Source organism: Balaenoptera acutorostrata, chromosome 10 (genome assembly GCF_949987535.1).
Source record: "Balaenoptera acutorostrata chromosome 10, mBalAcu1.1, whole genome shotgun sequence".
In the NCBI taxonomy this organism is placed as follows: Eukaryota; Metazoa; Chordata; class Mammalia; order Artiodactyla; family Balaenopteridae; genus Balaenoptera; species Balaenoptera acutorostrata.
The window spans coordinates 637,297-649,809 of record NC_080073.1 but is presented as its reverse complement, the minus strand read 5'-3'; the positions used below and the strand labels follow the sequence as shown (position 1 = coordinate 649,809).

The window sequence follows — 12,513 nt, the reverse complement described above, 5'->3', positions numbered from 1 at the left end:
CACCGGTGCCCCCGCCCCATGCGTGAGGTCCCCGAATACTGCCCTGGCCCCACTTCCTCTCAGAAAGTCTCAGCTCCCCGCAGCCCGGAAGCTGGCAGTCGGGCACCAGGTTAAACCTAGACCCTGTTGCTTTGCAGCCATGTGGCCCCGGTGGGGTCACTCCTCTTTGCCAGCCTCGGTCTTCCCATCCGTGCAATGGTCATGACAACAGCTCGTCTCCCGCATGAGGCGGCGTGCCCTCTCAGGGCCAGCAGGGGTCCCGCCCTGGCTCTGCTGGTCACGCCCCCAGACGTGCTTGCTGGGGCCTCACCCCACTCCTGGATGGAAACTGACCACAGCAACGCCGGGTCCCCACTGCAGGCAGGCACTGAGGCATGCTGCACACACTCTTTGCCCCCAGACAACGCCTCTCGTTTTACAGGTGGGGAAGCCGAGGCCCAAAGGATAGGTGCCTTCTGCCAAGTCCAGGCTGGAAACTGGCCCCAGGGCCTGTGGGTCTCTGGGCCCCCACGTCTGCCCCTGCAGCACAGGGCTCCTCTGGCCTCCTGCCCCTCTCCCGGGGTGCTCTTCCCTCCCTGCCCACAGCCCCCGACCTGCTGGCCGAAGGCAGCAGCCGCTCCCTCTCAGTCACCCCGTTTAATTTGTGGCATGGCGCTTGCTAACGGTTTTGTTACGTATTGTTCCCAGATGCTCTCCCCACCAGAGTGGTGGTTCTGCGAGAGCAGGGCCTGGCTCTGTGGTTTCCCACTGAACCCCAGAGGCCGGCCCAGGACCCAGCACTTGTGAATGAAAGAGTGAACGACTGGGTCCTGCAGAGTAGGACCTGCTCCCTCCCTGTGTCCTCACTCCCCATTCACCCTCTGCCACTGAAAACCCACACCTCTGCTCAGGTGGTAGGGAGGGGGAATGCTGAGGCTTAGGAAATGAGGGCCTTCGGCCAGGATCCCGCAGTAAGGGAACAGGGCTGTGCTGCCTGCAGGGCCCCCCCAGCAGGCTGTCAGCTGCCTTCCTGCAGATCTCTGCCCAGACACCCCAGGAACTATGGCCGCCAGGGACCTGGCAGGCAGCCCCTGCCCCCAGCTCAGGAGCCCAGGGCAGACCTGGAGCGGGAGAAGAGTTTCCTCGGGGTGGCGGCGGGGCCTGGGCTGAGAGCCTGGGAACTCCAAAGAAAACATGGATCACTCACCGTTTATCAGTTCAAAGAAGGCCTGCAATTACCAGGGGCTGGGCTCTCTCCTCCTTTGGGATAATTATACACGTCTTAACTCAATTACGGACCCTACTTTTCATATTAAACAGGAGGAACCCAGCTGAAGCAGCACCTTCCAAACTCCAGCCTGGCAGGGGGCCTGCTGCCCCTCCCCCAATAGAGCTGCCCGAAAGGACCAGCCAGGGGCACGGGGCTGCAGCCAGGAAAGGGGGACCCAGACCTGGGGCTGAGTCCTCGTGACCACCACCTCACAGGGGCCACCGAAGACTCTGGGTGACTTCCCCTACCCGCGAGGAACGGGGCCCGTGGCTCGGATACACCCAAGGTCACCCAGCTAGTTCTGAACACTCCTACAGAGACCTGGACTCCCACAGGCCTCTGGTCTGCCCAGGAGAAAACGCATTCATTCCATGCTGGGCAGGGGGAGGGGAACACCAACAGATGCACGCTCCGGGCTGGGGGGGCGGGTAGAGCAGCACCAGCGCTGGGGTCTGGGGAGGCCCTTCCACCTGCTCTGGAAGGACCAGGCCCCAGAGCTGGGGGGGAGGGGCACCCTGGGCACAGAGGAGCCAGAGCAGAGGCCGGGGGCGGAACCCGCTGGACCACGCAGAGGGTACTGAGAGGGACCGCAGCGCCCGGCACAGGAAGCGGGCTGGGCCTGGCCAATCAGAACCAGACCGGGCAGGAGAAGCGGCCTGGTGCTGGGTGTGCCGACTGGAGGTGAGCAGGGCAGGGAGAGGCCAGATGGGCCGGCACAGTGGCCGCCACTCCGGCACCGGACAGGCTCAGCTGTCCAGCAGAGCGTGGAGCGAGCGTCATGCCCTGCTCTCTCCCGGGCCCAGCGGCCACCACCACTCCTCGCCCTGAGAAACAAAGGCCCTCGGAGGCCTCTTCACGGAGGGGCAGCCCCAATCTTGCGCCCACCCCCACCCCCGCCACGGGATCTGGATTCTTCTGGGGCACGGACAGGTTGAGGTGTGGGGGACGGAGAAGACACGGCCCTCCTACCCAAAGGTACCTTGTCAGCAACTGGGACCAAGAGCTGCCCCGTCACCCCACCTCCCCCAGCAGAGGCCCCGGGAGGTGGTCCCCAGCCGTCTGCTCCGCTCCAGGCCTGTCCTATGGGACCAGGATCCAGGGCCACTGGAGTCCTGCTCCTCAGAAAAAGTGCCTGCCCTCGGGCTTCCCTGAGAGTCCTCTCCTCCTGACCCCATACTCCAGACACAGGGACCTTCGGGGGTGCGGGGGAGCTTAAAACACACAAGCCACGACCAGGAGCCAGCAAAGGGCTGTCTGCTTTGTCCAGAGCCCTCATCCCCTCCCACCCCCAAGCACACACCTCAGCCACACCGGGGCGGGCCAGGCCTCGGCAGAGCTGTCTCCCCTGCCTGAAATGCCCTTCTGGGGCCTCCAGGGCCCCCTCCCAGGCCCACTTGCTGCCCGGCCCTGAAGGGAATCACTGGCTTCCAAGTCCGCCTCTGGCACAGGACCGGGCAGGCTCTGGGCTGCCTAGCGCAGCACCTGGTCTCTCCTGCACACCCCAAACCAGCAGGGCGCCAGGGGACCTGCCTGGGGTGAGCTCCCGAGGGCCCAGGGCCTCCCGAGGGCCGGAGGAGCAAAGGCTGAGCCCACCCCCGCGCAGACCCAGAGAACCGGCCTCAGCTCGGAAGAAGGTGGAGCAGCGCGGACGGCCGCGCTGCCGGAGCCCAGGCTCACGGGCAGAAGCTCGGTCCACGTCCCCCAACACACACCCCTCTTTCTTTCAAGGGGCGTGGCACCAGCACCCCACAGATGAGCCAGAGGCAGCTCCCGGCTCTAGGCGGCCACCGGAGCCCCTCTCGACCCCTTCCCGGGATCCCCTAGGGTCTCGGAACGGGCGGGGGTCCCCGGAGCCGCAATCCCCTCCCCGAAGCCGCTCGATCGCGCCCCGTCGCCGCCAGCCCCGCCGCCCACCAGGCCCGGGGCCGCGCAGCAGCCCTCGGAGTGGCCGCGGGAAGCGGCTGACCCTGGAGAGGCCCCGCGCGGGGCGGCGAGGAGGCCGGGCGCGCGGCTGGCGCACCGCCCCTCCCAGCCGGCGCGGGCCTGCGGGCCTGGGCGGACCCGCGCCCACTCCGGCCGCGCGGGCCTGCCGGCGCCGGAGATCCAGCGCACTCCGTCGGCCCGGTCCGGCCGCAGAGCCCTCCCGGCGGCGCCGCCGCGAACTTTCTCCCCGCCCGGCCCGGAGGAGGCGGCGCGGCCCCGCGAGCGCGGCGGGCAGGGTCCCATCCCGGCCGGGCGGGGACGCGCAGGCTCGGCGCCGCGGCCGCGCCCGGACACGCGTGAACCGGGCCGGAGACGCAGGGACAAGCGGGGCGCGGACACGCGGGGGCGCGGACACGCGCGCCGCCGCCCCCCACGCGACCCCCGCCCGCCCGCAACCCCGCGGAGGCCGCCCCGCGCCCGGACCCCGGCCCGAGGCCGCCCCGCGCCCAGACCACCGTGGGACCCCCGCCGGACCCCCGCCCGCCGCGCCGCGGGGAAAGTTGCACCCCTACTCACGGGCTGCCCCGGGGCGCGCCCGCCGCCGGCCATCGCCGCCCGCCGCCCGCGCCACCGTCCGCCCCGCCCCGCCGCGGGGCCGCCGAAGCCTCGCAGGCCACCCAGGCCGAGGCCGCCGCGCCCGGGATCCACTGCGTGGCCGCCGCCGCTGCCCAGCATGAATGGAGCGCCAGCCGCGCGGATGCGGACCGGCCTCGCTCTCACCGCCCGCGGAGCGTCGCGCGCATGCGCCGCCCGGGCGGGCCGGGCCTGGGCGGAGCCTGCGCGGGGGCGGGGGCGGGGCCTACGCGGGGCGGGGCTCTCGGAGGCCTCCAGGGGGCGCTCGATCCCCGCCGCCCGCCCTAGCCCACCGCTTGCTTCAAAGGGCATCGCAGCCGCCAGGAGCTGACGGAACCTGGTCCCGATGCGGCCGAGGATGGCGGTCACGGCTCGGGGTCCTCAGGGGGCGGCGGGGCGTGGGGCGCGCGGTCCGGGACGAGGCCGGCGGGCTGGGCGCGGGGCCGGGCGGCGGTGGGACGCGGGGCGGAGAGTGGGTCCGGGGGGCGCGGGTCCGAACTCGCCGGGCGGCTGGGCAGAGGCGGTCCCCGTGGCCGCGCTCCCGCAGCGGCCCGCGCGCCCCAGAGCCGCCCGAAGGTGAGGCCGCAGGGACACCTGGCCGAGGGGAGGCGAGGCGGCCGGAGCCATAGAAACAACCAAAGGGCCGGGGGCCCGTGCGGGAGGACGAGCTGGGGCGCAGCGAGGGCCGCAGCGGGGGCCGCGAGCCGGGCGGTCACCCCTTAGGAGAGGGACCCCCCCCCCAGGCCCGGGTGAGCCCCCGCCCCTCCCCGCCTCACGCAGCCACGTCCCGGTTTCTGAGCTGGTCGTTCTCCATTTCCTATGGGTCCGGCGTGGCTGGCTGGTCGGGACGTCGCGCTCGTCGCCCGCTGTGCTCATGTGGGGACGCGGGGACGCGGCCGAGTGGCCGGCAGGCAGGCGGGCCGTTCGCTCTGCTCTGCGGCGTCCCCCGAAGGTGCGCGGATCCCAGTGTGGCTGGTTCAGCACAGCAGTCCCACCTGTTCTCAGAGCCGCCGCTGGGCCCCCGAACCCGCCAGCCCCAGCCCCAGCCCCGTGGGGTCTCTCTGAAAACACTGCAGATTACTCCACTTCCCTCCACTCCCTGCTCCTGCCCCTCACCTGTGGTCCGCTCCCCAGAGGAGACCTGATTAGGTAACGCTCAGCACCACGCAGGACTGTCAATCCAGGTGGGCCCCGTAAAGGCACTCCAGACAGTAGAACAGATTGTCTTCATGACCGTGGGCCAGGGAAGGAGTTCTTCAACCCCAAATCAAAAATAAAGGAGAATACGGGTCAATTGGACTACCTTAATATTGGTTATTTTTGTTCATTAAAAGTTAAGAAAGGAAATATCAAGATAAGCCAGGACTTAGGAAAACACATCTGCAATGCACGTACACTTGACAAAAGCTGCGTATCCAGGATTTAGGAGAAATTCCCAAGAATCGACAAGGAAAGTCCACAGTCCAACAGGAACACAGGGCTGAGATCCCCAGCACGCAGTTTGTTGGAGCAAAGATGGCAAATTGTTGCTCCTAAAAGCCTGGCACAGTGCGTCCCTGCCCCTGAGGAGGCCGGCCGGGTGCAGATGGAGGGGGGAGCACAGCGGGGGCTCATGGGGGGTGGGGACTACAGCTCAGGCACCCCCCCATCCCACCTCACAAGGAGGGAAATGAGTCAGCAGGCGCTGGGCTCTTCCTCCTTGGGTTTCCTGCGTGGGTTTCGCTTCTGTCACCCTTCAGGAGGGCAGGCAGTGTGTGGTGAGGCAGGGAAAACAATTCCTAGAACCAGAAACAGATCATGCGGGGGGGGGGGGGGGGGTGCGGGGGCGTTGGGGAGGAGGGCCCTTCCAAACCCCCAGTGTTCCTGCCTCTGCAGCCATGCCAGGGCAGCTTCTGCGTTTCTGTGACTCAGAGCTTTGTGCAGAAGTAGACTTGGGGGGCCTCTCCCCTCCCCGAGGCAGAACCCCACCGCTGATGGGGCAGGAGGAAGAGGCTCGGGGTAGCAGAGAGGGCCGGACACCTCAGCCCCTTGGGGGTGGCCACTGATTCCCGGCCACCGGGCCCAAAGCCAGGGAGGGCCTGACTCCTGCCTGGCCTTCACCCCGACCTGTCACCTCCTGCCCCAATGCGCCAGCTCCCACCCGCCCCTCCCCACGCAGCTTTCCACGCAGACGGACGGAGAGGGATGCGGCTGCGGGAGGGTCTGAGAGGAGGGAGGACGCAGGCTGGGACCCTCCCTGGGCAGACCCTCCAGGGGCTTGCATCACACACGGAGCCCCCCACCCCGCACCCGTGGCGTGTGCACGCACGGACACGTGCACATGTGCGAATGCACACACGGGGCTGGCCCTGAGCGTGCAGCACCCTGGGTCCCCGTGGCCCACCCTCTCCCACCCCGTGGGGTGGGTGCCGCCAGCCTCAGCCCCCAGGCAGCCGCTGTGCACACGGGGCGGCTGCAGTCACCGCCGCGTTCTGGGAAGTCCACGCTGGCCGCTGGGTGGAGACGGGAGTGGGGGTCTGTCGGGGGCCAGCGGCGCGGTGAGGCCGATGGAGGGGCGTGCACAGAGCGGCCCCCTAGAGCAGGATGGGGCGCAGCCCGGAGGCACGTCCCCACCCACCCCGCCCTCCCCAGCGGGAGCTGCGGTCCAGGAGACAAGCCTCACCTGGGCCCGAGCTCCCAGGGCCGCTCAGGTGAGCAGCAGGGAAGCGTGGTCATGGTGCTGCCTCCCCGTCTGTGGGCTCTGCAGGGCCCCCCCCAGCCTCTGTGCCCGGTGGCCTTCGCAGCTCCAGGTGCTTCTTTCCCAATAGGTCCAGAAAATTCCCAGAATGGACCCTCATGAAGTGGGCTGGATCACAGGGCCCCCCTGAACCAGTCACCTTGGCTGGGGGTAGAACCTGACGGTGGGCTGGCTGGCACAGGGAGCTCTCCAGAGCCAGGGGTGGTCCCCCAGAGAAAGTCCAGGTGCAGGTGTTAAAACAAGTAGGCCCAAAGCAGGACAGGCAGGGCACCCAGGACCCCGTGGTGCTAGCGGACCACCGCCTGCCTACCTTCTCCCCCAGGTGCCCAGCATTCTTGCTCCAAAGATGCCTTCACGCCTCAGGCCTGTGCCCTTGACCAGGAGTGCCCCCACTGCAACCTTTCATCTCTCAAGGCCCAAGCTCCCTCCCCCACTCCTCCAGGAAGCCTCCCTGACTGCAGCCCCCTCCGCACCCATGAGCCCTCTTTGGGCTTTCTGTCCCACTCAGGACCAGCGGTGACCAGCCTGGGCTGAGAGTCCCGACCTTGGGGACGAAGCCAGGTCACCGTCAGCACTACACTGTATAGAAGACAGTAGCAAAGCTCCTGCCCACCACTACACGGAGCCCTGGAGGGCTCAGCTTCACCTTGTCCTGGGGCTGCAAACTGAGATGACTCCAGGGGCCAAGCAGGTGAGGGATGTAAACAGTGAGACAGGCTGGACCGAGGGGCTGGCTGGAGGGCACCTGCCCCGCGGATAGTGGCGTGGACGTGCTATCAGGCAGGGTGGAGGGAACAAGATGCACCGGCGGGAAGAGCCCGGCCAGGGGTCTGCAGTTGGTGCAGCGCACGCCACGCCCAGGAGGTCCAGAGTGGGTGCTTGTCGCCTTGGGGCTCACAGTCAGGTCACAGATGATGTTCCCAAGGATGGATGCCCTCTGCAGGGCCGTGGCCTCTGGAAAAGCCACCCCTCCACCCTCTGTGGGACACAGTGGCCCTTGCAACCCGCAGCCCCCGGAGTGAGAACCTGGGGACGGGGAAGCAGTCCAGGCCTTCTCACCCTGCGAAACTCCGTGGGCTGAAGCGGGAGGCTGGACTCCCACCCAAAGTAATGGGCAGCCCCCAGTCTGCCCACCCACGCGGGGTCAGAGGAGGCCAGCTGCGAACCCCAGATGGAGGTGCGGCCGAGGAGCTCAGGACACGGCCCCCAAATGTGCGGGACCCCATCCAGAGTCGCCGTCAGAGCAAGCACCAGGGAGCCTGCCTGGGGGCGCAGGACCGACAGATGCCAACACGCAGGTGACACAGAGGGAATGGCTGGCAGGAGTCCTCCCCCCGGGAAGCAACGGGGGAGAGGGTTGGAGAACCAGGGGCTGCGCGGAAGCCGCCGCCACTCCCGCCGTCGGAGGTCTCAGCGCGGAAGGCAGCGCACCTGCGACAGCTGCGACACGGGCGCAGACGTGCAGACGGGAACAGGTGAAGGCTGCGCGCGGGACGGGGCCGCTCTCCTGCGGAGCGGAGCCTACACCCACGGCTGCCGCTCAGCATCAGACACGCGCTGACCTACGTGCCACCCGGAACGCGCTCCAGCCGCGGGAGGCAGCAGACACAGATGAGAGGGCAGAGTCGACCCCAACGCTTCACAATCCACCCTTGGAATATCTCTGAAACGACAGACTTGTGGTGCTAAACAGATTCGTGGCTTGGGGGGCAGGGAAGGGTGGTTCTGTATCTCTTTCGCGGTGACCGTCCCAGGCATCCACTTGTGATGAGGGACACAGAGCTCACAGACACCTGGTGTGGACGTCGGCTGGTTTCCACGTTGTATGACAGCCTCCTGAGATGTGAACGCTGGAGGCCAGGAGAGGGTATGGGGCCTCCGCACTATCTTCCCAACTTCCTGTGACGCTACTATTACTGTAGATGATGATGATTTCACAGTAAGAAGGTAAGAGAGTACCCCTCCTGTTGCTCTGACCCAGGCCCGGCTCTGCTGCCGCCACTGCCTCCGGAAGCAGAGCTGGCCCCGCGGACGAGCAGGTTAGACAGCAGATGTCCCACCGGCAGAGACCCCACAGGTGTCCTGGGCCTGCCCTGCCGCCCGCCCCCACCCCGCGCCCCCCGGCCGCCCTCGTCTCCTGGTCTCCAGGCTCAGAGCTCATGTCACCTCCTCAGGGACACTACCGGCTCCCTGCAGGCTGGCCCCACCCCCTCAGAGTCACGACAGCACCAACGCCCTGGTATTTCCATCATGGGGTGGGGCGGGGAGATCCCAGGAAGCCAGGGCCTCATCTCAGGGTGGGGACACAAGGTACCAGTCCGCATGATTCACTCGCTGCCGCACGACGGATCGCCCTGAATCCAGTAGCTTCAAACAGCACCGTGTACCGCCTCCGAGGGTCTCTGCGGGGACGTGGGGATGCAGCGGGGCAGGCCCGGCCCTCCAGTCGGCTGGACAGAGCCTCCCCAGCATTCAGGCCCAGACCCGCCTCCTGCCCCGTCCCACGTGCCCCCTCGGTGGCTGCCTGCCCCGTGGGCACAGTCGGCCTCAGGGTGAGCACAGCGATGGAGAGATAAGTTGGAATTTCTGGGGAGGCTTTGGAACCACCCACGGTCCCCTCGGTGTCACCCCTTCTGGGAAAACCGCCCCCTGGAGGACGTCCCTGTGCCACTAGGGCTCCATCCAGAAGAGCACAGGCTTCGGGGGCAGAAACACAGGGTCCCAGCCCCTTCCCTGGCTCCGCTCCCATCACGTGCCCACCCCTCGGTGCTTTTTCTGGGTCACGGGGCAGATGGTATCGCCCCCAGGGTCGCTGTGAGGACCAGAGAAACATGGGGCAGGGAGCTCTCCCGACAGCTCTTCCACCCCCACCCCACCCGCCGGCCCGGGAGCGGCTGTGACTGCCCTTTTCACAGTGAGGAACCCAGGGGACACGCTGGGCCTGCTGGGCACCCCCTTCCTGCCCCCCCCCCCCCGCTTTGTCACAGGGAATCTGAGTTCCCTAATCTACCACGAGCTCTGCATGTGACGCTGCTCCTCTGTCCCCACGAGGTCACCCTGCTGACCTTGCCCGCAGCCCCGGGGCAGCCCCTCCTCTCCAGGGAGGCCTTCCTGAAGCACCAGCCCATCGCCTGGTCAGCAGCAGCCCTGGGCTCGCGGGCTCTGGACCTCAGCGTGGACATCACCATCTGTTTCTGGGCCTGGGTCTCCTCCACAGGGTCCCTGGCAGGGAGTGTGAGGGGTAGACAGAACCAGCCCGTGTCTTCTGCGTCCTTGGTGGGGAGGGCAGCAGTCAGCCATGCTGCTTCCCCATCCTGGGCACAGGCCTGGCAAGGAGCAGGGGGCAGCAGACAGGGGCCGGTCGGGGGCTGGGCCCTGAACAAATAAGCTGGCTCACTGGAAACCCCCTCCAGGGCAGGCAGGGCTGTTTTGGGACAAACACCAGAGGTGACACTCAAAATCTTTAACAGCCAGAGTGGACACCAGACATAGACAAAGGACAGGACAAGCCTTGATGAAAACCTAGCTTTGCTTCATCCAGCAACACATTCACTCACTTGCTTCTCTGAAAGGTCCAAGGAGGTCTGAGCTTCAGGCATGGTTGGATCCACAGGCCCAAACATGCCATCGGGCATCTCTCTCTCAGCTCTGCCTTCCTCTGCATTCTCAGGTGTGCTCTCCCTACCTGTTGGCCAAGACAACCCTGGCAGCTCACTGGATCTACTGGAGTCGTGTGACTCATCCCCCCTCCCCATTGCTCACTATAACGTTAGGGTCAGGAGGGGGCAACCCCTCTGGTGGGACAGCTGCTCCAGAATCCTTTACCTTCCAAGAGTTCTGGCCTTTTTGGGTTTTTTAACAATTAAAACAGGCCTTTTAATTACTAAAATATTATGCTCATGGTAAAAAAAAAAAATCCAAGTGGTGCACGAAAGGACCCCTAGCGAAAAGGTATGTCCCCCCGCTGGGCCCCCAGGTCACCTCCTGGGAGTGAAAATTGTCCCCAGTTTCCTGTGTCCTGGCAGCAACATGTACAAGGATATTCTTGCCTCTCTGTCTGCTGAAAGATGCACCTGTACCCCTGCTCCGAACCACCTTTGCACGTCTTCTTTTCTCACTAACAGGGTTTGGAGGTCATCCCACAAGAGCCACCTCAGGACCCCTCCCTCTCCCTCTTGGAAGTCACACAAGTGGCAGCACCCAGTTCCGAGGCAGACACGCCAGGTGCCCCGGGAGTCACCTGCTGTGTGACTCTGATAGGACAGCAGAGGTGGAGGATCCTGCTGGACTCCTGTAGGTCTCCAAGAGGCTCCGCCGCTGGCCCTGCTGAGGGAGGGGAGCCCACCTGGCCACAGCCTGACGGCAGCCTTGTGGGACGCTGAGCAGGGGACCTGCTGGGCTGCACCCAGGCCCTGGCCACAGAGACGTGGCTGCGAGCTGCCAGGGTCAGGTGGGAAGTCCTCTCTGCCCGGCTTCTCTTGCTGACAAGATGCCTAAGGTGCGTCCAGGCAGTTCCAGGAGCTCCGGTTTGTGCTTCTCTGCTGCCAGCAGCGCTTCGTGGAAGAACAGACCTCAGTGCACCCATCGCTGGCCCTGGACATCTGGGTGGTCCCAACGCCGAGGCTGCCGCCGCGCCAACGACCCTCCGTCGCCCTCAAGACGACATACGCACTCGTCTCGGGGTGTCGACCCAGCAGAAGCACCCACAGCTGTGCTGTCTGGCCTCCAAGTCCAGCCATTGCATAGGTATTTCTCTGCAATCCCCTGATGAATCATAAGGCTGTGGAGCACTTTTTCATGTTTCCTGGGCTCCCCAAGAGGTTTCTGATGTTACTGTGTCAGCTCTAGGGCAGTTTGTTGTTTGCCCATAACCCCCAAGCTGGACCTAGAGGGAAAGAGAAACTCTTTGTAAGGCGAGAGTCGCTGGGCCCTTCATGGAGTCCAAGGATGAAGGCGGAGAGCAGGGCTGAGGTGGAAGGAGAGCGGCCGGATCCTGACACCTGTGTCTAGGCTCCTTGATCCAGCTATGCCTGAAACTTCCTTCTGGACTTTTCTGTCACACAAGCCAGCACTCCTGTCTCTTGTCAACTTGAGTAGGAGTTTGTCCCTCATGCTGCAGGGTCCTGGCGCCCGTCTGGGTCCATCCTGCCCGGACTCCTGCACTCCGGGAGCCTGGAGTGTCATTCCAGGGTGACGTTCTGGGGGCCCACCAAGCCCTGGGGAGGAGGTGGACTGCGGTGGGGAGCCTCCGAGTCCCAGGGCTCCACCACCCCTCCCTGCTGTGGTCTGCACCCTCCTCATGGCCGCGTGTGTTTTGAGGCTGAATAACCGTGTAATTGGTTTATCCGTTCCATAGCCAAACCTCAGCAAATATGTTTTTCCTAATTAGTTGATGTTTATTTAACGGGAACAACCAGTCCATTAAATTTAATGAGGCAGGTTGTCAGGTACGAAGCGGAAGTGTCTTCCTTAAGCGCGACCTGGACTTGGCAGGGCTGGTTCCCGGGCCGGGGCCGCACAGAGCTCCTGGTCTGGGTGCCGGCAGCCAGGCAGCGGCGCGGGTGTGTGTGGGCAGCCCTCACTCCTGGTCCCCCAGCCCCACGTCCTCTCCATTGCGTGACACCCTCTAGCCTGGATTTCGTCCGGTCCATCTCCCCAACGACCTCTGGGCCCCCGGGGGAGGGTCTCCCGTCTGCTCAGCGCTGCACCTCCCGTGCCAGGGCCGTGACTGCCAGAGTGGACGTTCGCTGCCAATGCTCGTCTGAGTAGCTTCAAGACCCCTCCTGCCGCCTCAGTTCCCCAGCCCCCCAATCCCGACGTACCCTGGACCCTGCCTGGTCTCCCCACGTCCCTTCAGCAGGCTTCACACCCCCACTGCCCGCTTAGCAGGCGGGAAGCTCTTTGCTCAGGGAGATCCAGGCTCTGCTGAGGGGTCGCCGCTGGGCCCGACAGCCGGCGGGAAGGGAGCGCC

The 12,513-nt window shown here is 65.7% G+C and overlaps 1 protein-coding gene across 1 annotated transcript in view; it reads right to left on the bottom strand.

Moving 5' to 3' along the window:
• The window catches only part of PLXNA1 (plexin A1), a 46,650-nt gene extending 42,680 nt beyond the window's left edge, over nucleotides 1–3,970 (bottom strand). Inside the window, exon 1 of the mRNA XM_057554735.1 lies at nucleotides 3,749–3,970. The gene's annotated coding sequence lies outside the window, so the exon portion shown is untranslated. The remainder of the gene's footprint in view (nucleotides 1–3,748) is intronic.
• Nucleotides 3,971–12,513: the final 8,543 nt, after the last annotated feature.